The 10,932-nt window shown below is 32.0% G+C and overlaps 1 long non-coding RNA gene across 5 annotated transcripts in view; it reads left to right on the top strand.

The window, feature by feature from the left end:
• Positions 1-1,475: 1,475 nt before the first annotated feature.
• The window catches only part of LOC112133760 (uncharacterized), a 303,317-nt gene continuing 293,860 nt past the window's right edge, over positions 1,476-10,932 (top strand). For all 5 annotated transcript variants that reach the window (XR_010140365.1, XR_010140366.1, XR_010140368.1 and 2 more), the window contains exon 1: positions 1,476-1,600. This is a non-coding gene — a long non-coding RNA (uncharacterized LOC112133760). The remainder of the gene's footprint in view (positions 1,601-10,932) is intronic.

The following is a 10,932-nucleotide window of genomic DNA, read 5'->3' as shown; positions in this document are numbered from 1 at the left end:
CTTTTGTGTATGGTGTAAGAATAATGGATCTAATTTCGTTATTTTGTATGTGGATATCCAGTGAGGTAAACATCATTTATTGGAGAGTCTATCATTTTCCTATTGTACATTGTCATTTGTGACCAATAAAGAAGGAAATGTTTTCAGGTAAATATTTTCTGAATTGCTAAATGTTACACTAACAGCAAAGTTAGTCATCAAAAGTGTTCATGGAGTCAGCCACAGGATTATCATCTGCTTTCTGCTTCAATGAATTCTACATAAAAGAATTCTTGCTCCGTAGAATGATGATGCAATTTTCAATTTTGGTCACAATGAGCAACAGGGAATTATCTTTAATTTCTGTTTAAACATCATAAACATTTGGAGTTAGCCCTGACTTAAAATGCCAGCTGTGTTCTGAACTAGCCATGTGACTTCAGGCAAGTCACTTTATCCCTCTGAGCTTCAGTTTTCTTACCTGCAAAATGGCAATAACAGTACTGACTTTCCTGCTTGTATTGTTGTGAGGATTACATCATCTAGATAATTTACATGAAGTCTTTAGCATGGTGTCTGGCTCATGGCAGATACTCAGTAAATATTTTTAAATTGTTGTTTGCACTTTTATTGCTATAATTATTAACTCGACCTGTGAGTTTTTCATAGAAGGGATTATGTCTTTAGGCATCTTATACCTAATGTCCAACATGTTGTTGTAACCCCAACACCTAGCTCAAGCATGTTTACAGAATTGAGCTAAGAACCTCTTGAGAATGCTAAATGAGAAGAACAAAGGAGCTGTGTAATAAAGAAGTTCAGTCTTTGTAATTATTCAGCCATGTGCTTCTAATTCAGGTTAAAAAAATTTGAAGGCCAAAGAATCTTTTTAAACATACCTTACAAAGGAAGGTAGATTTAACTATTTAAATGGAGACACTGGCAAACGTTCTAGGAAAATAATAATGAACTTGTGCAATCAAAATGTGATCTTTACTATTGCTTTGTTAAAAATAGTCTTCTCACCTAAAACTGTTTTTATATATGCAACTTTGTGAGATCTTTTTATAATTCTTGTAATGGAAAAGCTAGAATGACATGTTATTAGGAATTTATCATAATATATAACATTACCTGACTTATGGAATGACTAAATACGTGGAATAATTAGCTATGTTATAGTGAGATTCTCTTCTTTGTGGATTACATGAATGCTTTAGAAGGTCAGTAGCATTACTGTTTCTACTGGAGAACTTTAATTTTTAAATATATTATAAAAATGACTTTCAACAATGACATAAAATGTAAAACTTTTTTTATTACAGGAATTATAAAACATTTTTGCACCAACTATTATTGTACTTTAGGCTGAAATAATGCCAGTTATTTTGCTACTTTGCTGAAGTCCCCTTTTTTGAGCCTACACTGAACCTGTAATACTTATGGAAAGAGTTACCATAGCAACCTATATTGATGTCACAAGCTCAGGCTTCTGACTTCATTGCATAATGCAGTAGCCACTGGATTTGCAGCAGAAACACTCTGCTACAGAACAAGTGTCTTGGTTCACAGCAAAGAGGACAAAGAAAACAGCAAGTTTTAGGGGGTTGAATCCTGGATTGTGAGTCAGATTGTCTGAGTTCTTATTTTAACCCTGCCTCTCACTTGTTGCCTTGTTTTGAGTAATTGTGTTTACATGTGTGCACTGAGGTTTGAAGCAAGAAAGCTTCCATCTCTAGGATGGACAGAGCAGAGAAAAATTCAGGATATCTAATGTTTTGCATTTGGTAGAGAGCTCAGTAAAGCTAAAACACCCTAAAAATAACTTGGCAGGAAAGGAATTACTAATGCTTTGTAGTAGGTATCTAGCTAGCTCACAAAGATAAAAAGGACACTTTGAAATTAAAAAGCATCTGGCTGGGTTTTTTATTTTTACTTTTTGAAATAGTAACGGGTAAAGGACAAGATTAATGTCCTAATCTGAATTTTAGTAAGAATATGGAGAACTTGTACATAAATATGTCACTATATCTACATAACTATATTAACATAATGGTCTATTTAATGGGTATGATGCTTATGTTTATACTGTATACATTAAAAAATAAATGTGTTCTAATTGTGTCATATAAATGTTGATTCTCATTAGAAAACAACTGAATAAGTGAAATGGGCTTGCTAATTTAAGATGACATTTTAAACAAATCCTGATGATACAGTTCTTAAAAAGATCTAACCTTTTCGTTGGAGCCTGTTCATTATTTCCATTGGTCTGGCTTCTTGTTAAAGACTAGATTTTAGAAATGAGGTATGAATATTTTGGGATTTGAAAAGGCACTTAAACAAATCAATTTCCACACCAGAAACTAAGGTGAAAACATGATATGTCTTTTTATTTTTATTTTCTCTAAGGTAATAAGGCTAGACATTTTGATAAGGAGAACTATGACCCTTTATAACCTTTCTATTCATATGCTTCAGTCATTCCAAATTATCAGCCAAAATATCACATGCTGTAAACCTCATTAGCTCAATTCAATGTTGAATAGCCCCAGTGAAGACACAGTTTGTTATGTCTTAGAAAATTTTTAAGTTACTGTTGAAAACTGTAGAGTGAGGTAGAAGTTGGGGGCATATTTTTGAATAAGCACTTAAATGCAATTAAGCTCCACATTAGAATGCAGCACAAGCATTTGTATGAGGTGCAAAACCATCTTCTCAGAGCCGGAATTTAGTGTACAGTGTTTTATAGAATATCTAAGAATGCAAATTAATTCTTTCATTGTAGGCATCATGCCTATCAAATTAGCTAATGTAACCTTTGTTTTTACTAGCAAAAACGTGTGTTTGTGTGAATTTAATTCAACAGATTTTTATTCACTTTATTGACATGAAAAGGTCCTGAATGTGTATAGTAATGTTTTGTAAAAGAACAGGTTGGCCCCCGTTTTTTTTTTTCATCTTAAGCAAGAGAGCAATATTGGTAACTTTCTGGACTCTATGTAGTCCATCTGCTAAATTCTACCGTTTCCTAAATACAACTTCTACGAATAGCAGAGACTCAGCACCCACTGCAAAATCATGAATATCAAGGAATCATATGTATAGAAGGAGCTTTAGTTTATTGACCAAACTGAGATCTGGTAGATTTAAGTAACTTTCCCAAAGTTAATTGGTAGAAGAATCCATACCTCAGCCAAGTACTTGTTCTATCACATTAGACTGTATGGATCCTGCTGGACAGCTTCTATCCCGAATTACCTCCTTGACTAATCTTGAAAATTCTGTACTGTCCATTTCTTGAGATCTGTTCTTTTAGCTAAGTTTGTGACTATAAACTAAATTTGGCTATTGATAGTTATTCAGTAAAATTTATTCAACATTTTGAAATGTCTATGTGTGCAGAGTTTTATAGTATATAAAAACAGCATAAGAGTATTTATAAAACTCTGGTGGGGTGATATTACTTTGAAGAGTAAATCAACCAGAAAACAAAATCAGATGCACAGTAATGCTGTCAAAATCATATGCATAAGAGTTAAGGAAATTCCGGGAAAGGGAATAATCAGAGGCAATAAAACCATGGACTTAGCCAAAGAACGTTTCTTAGTGGTGTAGTATTTCTTACCTTTTAAACCGTCTGTCCTGTCTCTCTATTGCTCCCCCTCTCACCCTCACTGTTTTTTTTTTCATCATAGAAGTAATCCATGTTTATTGTTGAAACATTAGGTAGAAGAGTTGAGCAAAAATAAAAGGATAATTCTATGATCAAGAGATTATCTACAGCATCTTCTGCGTGTCTTTTCTCAAAACGTTTTAATCTCACCTGTAGGCTCAAACATTATTTTTTTTAAATGGGAGCATATTCTGCATATTACTTTGTAACTTTTTCTTCTTACATAACAATATTGTGTAACAATCTTTCTGTGATTATTATTAGAGATTTATCTGAATTTCAGTTACATAAAATTCTATATATGGCTGTACCATAATTCATTTAATCATTTTGCTATTTTTAGACTGTAGTCAATTTCCAGTTTCTTGCTGGCATAATTTATATATAAATTAAAACCTATATGTGACTGGGCACAGTGGCTGTAATCCCAGCACTTTGGGAGGCCGAGGCGGATCACTTAAGGCCAGGAGTTCGAGACCAGCCTGGCCAACCAGTCTCTACTAAAGAAACAAAAAATTAGCTGGGTGGGGTGACATACACCTGTAGTCTCAGCTACTCTGGAGGCTGAGGCAGGAGAATCGTTTGAACTTGGGAGACGGAGGTTGCAGTGAGCCGAGATCCTACCATTGCACTCCAGCCTGGGTGACAGAGCAAGACTCCATCTCAAGAAAAACAAACAAAAAAACACCATCTTTATTGTTACAACCTTGAACACTTATTCAGTTTTTTATTTAATTGAAAATAATTTTGTTCAAAATTTTTGAGATATAATTGACATACACTCAGATGTTTTCTGATTGTAAAACCCTAGAAGGGGAATAGCTGAGTCAAAGGGTATAAGTTATTTTAAGAATTCTGAGGGCCGGGCGCGGTGGCTCACGCCTGTAATCCCAGCACTTTGGGAGGCTGAGGCGGGTGGATCACGAGGTCAGGAGATCGAGACCATCCTGGCTAACACGGTGAAATCCCTTCTCTACTAAAAATACAAAAAAATTAGCCGGGTGTGGTGGCGGGCGCCTGTAGTCCCAGCTACTCGGGAGGCTGAGGCAGGAGAATGGTGTAAACCTGGGAGGCAGAGCTTGCAGTGAGCGGAGATCGCGCCACTGTACTCCAGCCTGGGCGACAGAGCGAAACTCCATCTCAAAAAAAAAAAAAAAAAAAAAGAATTCTGATACGTGTTGAAAAACTGATTCCTAGAAATACATCAATTGATAATGTCATAAGAATGAGATGTATTTCCCTGCTCCTATGCTACTACTGGATATTAGCATAATTTTTAATCACAACAAAGTGCTAGAGAAAAAATAGTGCTTTAATAAAATTTGTGTTGTTTCTGAGATCTTCTGATGTTGAACAGCTTTTCATATTTGAATTTAATTCAATTAAAATTCAAATTTCTTCTTTTAATTGACTATGTATATCCTCTGGTTAGTTACCTATTGGGTGCTGGTCTGTTTTTTTTATTAATTTAGATGGGTTACTTTTATAGTAAGGTATAATTGATTGCCACATACCATGCTAATTAGTGTTCTAGTTGGCCATTTGTCTTTTAACTATGGCTTTCATTTATTTGTTTCATGTTATTTCATATTTTTTACATATACAATGTATTAGTGTTCTCTTTTACGGTTTCTTCTTTTGGCGTCAGCCTCCAAAAATCATATAAATATTTGCCTATTTTTTTTCACAGCATTGATTTTCTTTTTATTTCTTCTAGAATTTATTTTGACTTAAGAAGTGAGATATATTCAAATATTTATTTGAATATTTTTCCAAGTGTTTTTCCCCACCCTTCTGAAATACAAAGTTTATATGTAATTTAAAAAATTCTGTTGTGTGATCTAATGTCAGTATCACAGTTTTATTTAATTAATTATTGTTTAATAATTAAATAATTACTTGCTTAAATAAAACAATTGTTTAAAGCTTTTGGTATCATACTTATAATAATGTTGTGAAAAGAATTATCAAACCTATGCTTTCTCCAATGGGTATACAAAAAGGGGATATTGCACTAGACTATTTCCTTTCATTTGCTCTTTTAATCCAAGACTCACAATTTTATCTTTGTTGTATCTAGTTGAAATTAATTAATTTTAACTGCTATATTATATTTTTTATTGACTATATAATAATATGTTATCTTTTCAGGAGGCATTTGATTGGTTTATTTGTATTCTGTGCTTTACACAAATCTAGTAAGATGATTTTATGGTTTTTATTCTTAAGCTGTTAGTGAAGTGAATCACACTGGTAGATTTTTCTAATGATAAATGACTTGCAGTTTTAGCATCAACTCAACATAGTCATGATAGTATCATTTTATAGACTATGGGGGTTCAACTTAGTGATATTTTTATTTAGGATTTTCACATATATGGTCTCCAAGGAGATTTTCCTTTCTCATACTATCCCTAGTTTTGATATGAGGATCATACTTGCCTTAAAGGATGAGATTGGAGCATTCCTTCTTTTTCTTTTTTCCTGGAAAGGAAATTTTGTCTGTTCCTCTATTTATGGTAGAATTTTTTGTAAAACTGTTGGATTTTTCAGTTGTTCTTGTTGTTTTTATTGTTTGTTTTGAAGAAGTGTGACTCCTTGAATTACAGTGGAATTGCCTGTAAAGTTATGTGAACTTTTGTTGTTCTTATTCTTGTTTGTTTGGGGGAGGGATGGAAGAATATGTAATTTACTGGTTTCAGTTCCTTAGTGGTTATATAAATCTATGTATATATGATTTTGTTTGGAAAATTTCTACTTTTTGTTTGTAGTTTTGTTTGGTAAATTATATTTTTTCTAGAAATTTGTTTTATTTATTTTCAAGTATTTATTAGTTTTATCTTTTGAATGTCTGAGAGTCCTTTTTAATGCTTTATTTATGTCTTCTCTTTTTTGTCAGTATCACTAGAGAAAAATTTTTTCAGCCTTTTCAAAAAATAAAATTTTAACTTCCCTTATACCTCTTGTTATCGTTTGCTGTCTAATAAGGTAGGCGAAAGCTGAGTGGCTTAAAATAATCATGATTTTATTACAGTTCATGATTTTGTGGGTCTGAAATTCAGATAGCATTTGCCTAGGTCATTCTTTTGCTCCATGTGATATTAACTGGGTTTATCTCGTGGTATTTGCTGGTGGCTAGTCTGATCTGGAGAGCCCAAAATAGCTCTACTCACATGCCTGGTGCCTTGGTAAGAACAGCTGGAGGGCTGAACTCACCTCGGTTTTTCCTCCTGCCCATGCAGTACAGAGCCACTCCACAAGTCCTCTCCAACAGAGTAGTCAGACTTCTTACGCCAGTGCTCCAAGAATGTTCTGAGTGACAGAAAGTATAAGTTGCAAGTTTTCTTAAAGGCTAGACAAAGAACTGGCAAAGCATCACTTCTGCCATATGTTTTTTTCAAAGTAGTCATAGAATGAAGATTCAAGGGAAGGCAAATCATGCCTCTTCCCATTGAGATTAGTAACAAAGAATCGGGGCCATCCTTACTCCATCACATTGATCCTGTGTTCTATGAGTTATTTAGAAACATGGTTATAAAATTCTAATCATGTGTATCCTTAACAGTGTGTCTCCTTGGGACCTAGAAGACATATCCATCAATTGCAATATATGATTCTAATTTGGATTCTGACTTGAACAAACAAAAATATGAGATAATCAGGGAAATTGAACACTGACTAGATATTTGAGACTTTTTAAATAAAGGTATACGATGATATTTTGGTTGTGTTAAAAACAAAAAGACCTTTCTTCTACAAAGTTACAAACATTCATGGATGAATTTGTTTCAGAGAAATATCAATGGGAATGAGTATGTAGATTGGCTATGAATTGAATAATTGTTGAAGCTAGCTGAAATGTACATTTGCATTCCATATACTATTTCATCTACTCCTGTAGTTAGAAATTTTCATAAAAAAGTTAAACATTTATCTTATTGATAATGATTTCTAATTTAATTTCATTGTTGTCAGAAAAAGTAGAATGCACACTTCCTCACTCCCACAAATATACACACACGTACTTATATACATACATATAAATTAAATGAAACTTGCTCCTTTAGACCTTAATATATTCAATTATTCAATTTTGGTAAATGTACTTATATGTTGGAGAAACTATGGAATCTCTCTAATGTATTTATATATACATTAAATCAAGTTTAGTAGTCCTAAATTTTCATTTTTTATATACTTTTTGTGCTTAAACTGTTGAGAAAGGTGTGTTTAATCTTCATATTTTTATAATGATGTGTTAATTTCTATAGTTCTAGAAATGTTTTGCATTGTGTGTAATTTGAGGTTATCTTTAGCTTCATATTACATGTCTAGTTGTTATATTTCATTGATATTTAAAGCTTTAAATAGAATCACTTCTTGCTAATAATCTATTTTATATTAGAGACTATCTTTAGAATATTGATATAGTTTTCCCAGCTTTTGTTGAGTTATTATTTACCTGCTCTATCTTTATTTTTAATTAAAAATTTTTTTTTAATAATTTATTTTTAGTTTTCTTGGGTACATAGTAGGTATATATATTTAGGGGGTACACAAGATGTTTTGATATGACATGAAAGTGTAATAATCACATTTTGGAGAATGGAGTATTCATCCCCTCAAGCATTTATTCTTTGTGTTACAAACAATCCAATTATACCCTCTTAATTTTCTTAAAGTGTACAATAAAATAATTGATGACTATAGTCACTCTGTGAAACATTCAAAAACCAGTAGTATTTCTATATGCCAATGCTGAACAATCTGAAAAAAAACATACAAGTAATCCCATTCACAATAGCCACACATAAAATTAAATACCTAGGAATTAAAAAAATGGAAAGAGCTCCATAATAAAAACTATAAAACACTGATGAAAGGAATTAAAGAATATACCAAAAAATGGGAAAATATTCCATATTCTTGGATTGGAAAAATCAATATTGTTTCATCAAAATGTCCATACTACCAAAAGCAATCTACAGATTGAATGAAAAATACCAATGACATTCTTCACAGAAATTTTTTTTAAAAAAGCAATTTTAAAATGTATATGGAACCACAAAAGACCGAGAATAGCCAAAGTTAATCTGAGCAAAAAGAACAAAACTGGAAGAATTATATTACCCAACTTTAAATTATACTACAGAGATAGCTCTATTCTGTTCCGTTGTTCTAAGTGTCTCTTTTTATGTCAGTACTATGAAGTTTTGGTTACTATAGCTTTGTAGTATAATTAAGGTTCTTTTGCGGTTCCATATACATTTTAGGATTTTTTTGTTCTATTTCTGTGAAGAATGTCATCGGTATTTTGATAGGGATTGCATTGAATCTGTAGATTGCTTTGGGTAGTATGAACATTTAACAATATCTTTCCATTTTTTGAGGTCCACTTCAATTTCTTTCATCAGTGTTTTGTAGTTTTTATTATTGTTATTATTATAGAGATCTTTCAATTTCAATTCTTTAATTCCTAGGTATGTAATTTTATGTGTGACTGTTGTAACTGGGATTATTTTTTTGATTTCTTTTTCTCTTGTTCACTATTGTGACATAGAAATGCTACTAACTTTTGTATGTTGATTTTGTATGCTTCAACTTTACTGAACTTGTATATCAGTTCTCATAGGTTTTTGGTGGAGTCTTTAGGTTTTTCGTAATATGAGATTATATCTTCTGCAAACAAGGATAATTTGACTTCTTCCTTTCCAATCTGGATGTCCTTTATTTCTTTCTCTTGTCTTAGACTCTCTAGATTTCCAGTACTGTGTTGAATAACTGTGGTGAGAATGGGCATATATTTAAATCATTTTCTGTCTTATTTTATGTATGTCCCTTAAATAGAGCGTATAGTTGAATTTGTTTGGTTAGCTTTAGTTTTTTTTTTTGTTTTTTAAGTGACAAGCTTGGTCTACACATATAAATATTGTGATTAGTGACATGTTTTTCTTTATTTCTGCAATCTTTGTTTGTCCTCTGCTTGTTAATTTTTCTGTTTCACTTACCCTTTTCCTTTCCCTAAGTCTCTCAGATTTTATCTGAAAATACTAGAAATATCTTTAATTTACTCTGAATCTTGAAGAAATTTTTAGATATAAAATAGTAGATTAAGAATCATTTAAAAAATAATTTCCTGAAGAAATTATTCCACTTCTAGCTTCCATGGTTTCTACTGAGAAGTCTGCTTTTATTTTAATTGTCATTCCTCTATAGATGGTCTCTTCTGTCTCATTAGGTTTAAGACTTTCCTTTAAGTTGTGGAATTCTGCATTTTTCTACAATATGTGTAGGCATAGATATCCTTAATGTATCTCTCCAGAAACTTTCATCAATTCTGGAAAAATTCCCAGTATAATGTCTTTGAATATTCTTCTCACTCATCCCTTATAGTATTCCTGTCTGAGCTCTTATCATTCAAGTATTCATGTACACTTATCTTTCTTCCACATGTTTCATTTTCTTTTTTCTGTCTATTCTTTCTGTAATTTCTTCAGAGAAATCTGCCAAATTCCTAATTCTCTCTTGAGTTATACCTAAACCGCTAGTTACTTCATCTAGAACATTTTATTACATTTATTTTCATTATATTTTTCATTAGGTCCTTTAAACTTTTTTAGGTCGTTTTAATATTTTTTAGGAATACAGACTTGTTGAAGACATGGAATCAAATACTGCTTTTTAGAAGTCCATAAATTGTGTTCTGAAAAGGAAGAATTCAGGGTGAATTTCTATTTAAAAAGTATTAAATGTATCTAATATTATTAGCTTGATGGGGAGGGAAAACATTTAACGTTACATTTATCCAAAAAGTTAAAATTATAACTTTTTTCATAGAAAAGTAAATGATCTGATGAAAACTATTAGAGAAGAATGGCAATTATGAATAATATGAATGCAGTTAGGAAGAGACTAAGATTAAAGAAACCAGGTTAGAAGCTCTTTTTCAATTAACTAGGTATGGCAAAAGGGCTGAATTGATCTGGAAAGGAAAGCTGCTCTCTAAGGGACTTAAGTGTTGGTAGCATTTAAGGAGTTAAAGGTGAGAGAAGAAATCAACATACCAGTAATAATAATGCTGATGATGTCATTACTACTACTGGAATATTTTATTTAATATTCTTTTTATGCACTGAGAATAAATATGAAGTTGCTAAGCTTTACAGCCTAAACAAGCTATGTCTATCATTGCATTCTGTATCCAACACCTCTTATATCCCAAGTCACAATCTTTCAGCTTCATGTCTCTTTTGTTTCAACTGCTGCTGCAGTAACCA

This window comes from Pongo abelii, chromosome 5, assembly GCF_028885655.2.
Source record: "Pongo abelii isolate AG06213 chromosome 5, NHGRI_mPonAbe1-v2.0_pri, whole genome shotgun sequence".
Taxonomy (NCBI): domain Eukaryota; kingdom Metazoa; phylum Chordata; class Mammalia; order Primates; family Hominidae; genus Pongo; species Pongo abelii.
This window is presented reverse-complemented; position numbering and strand designations above follow the sequence as displayed.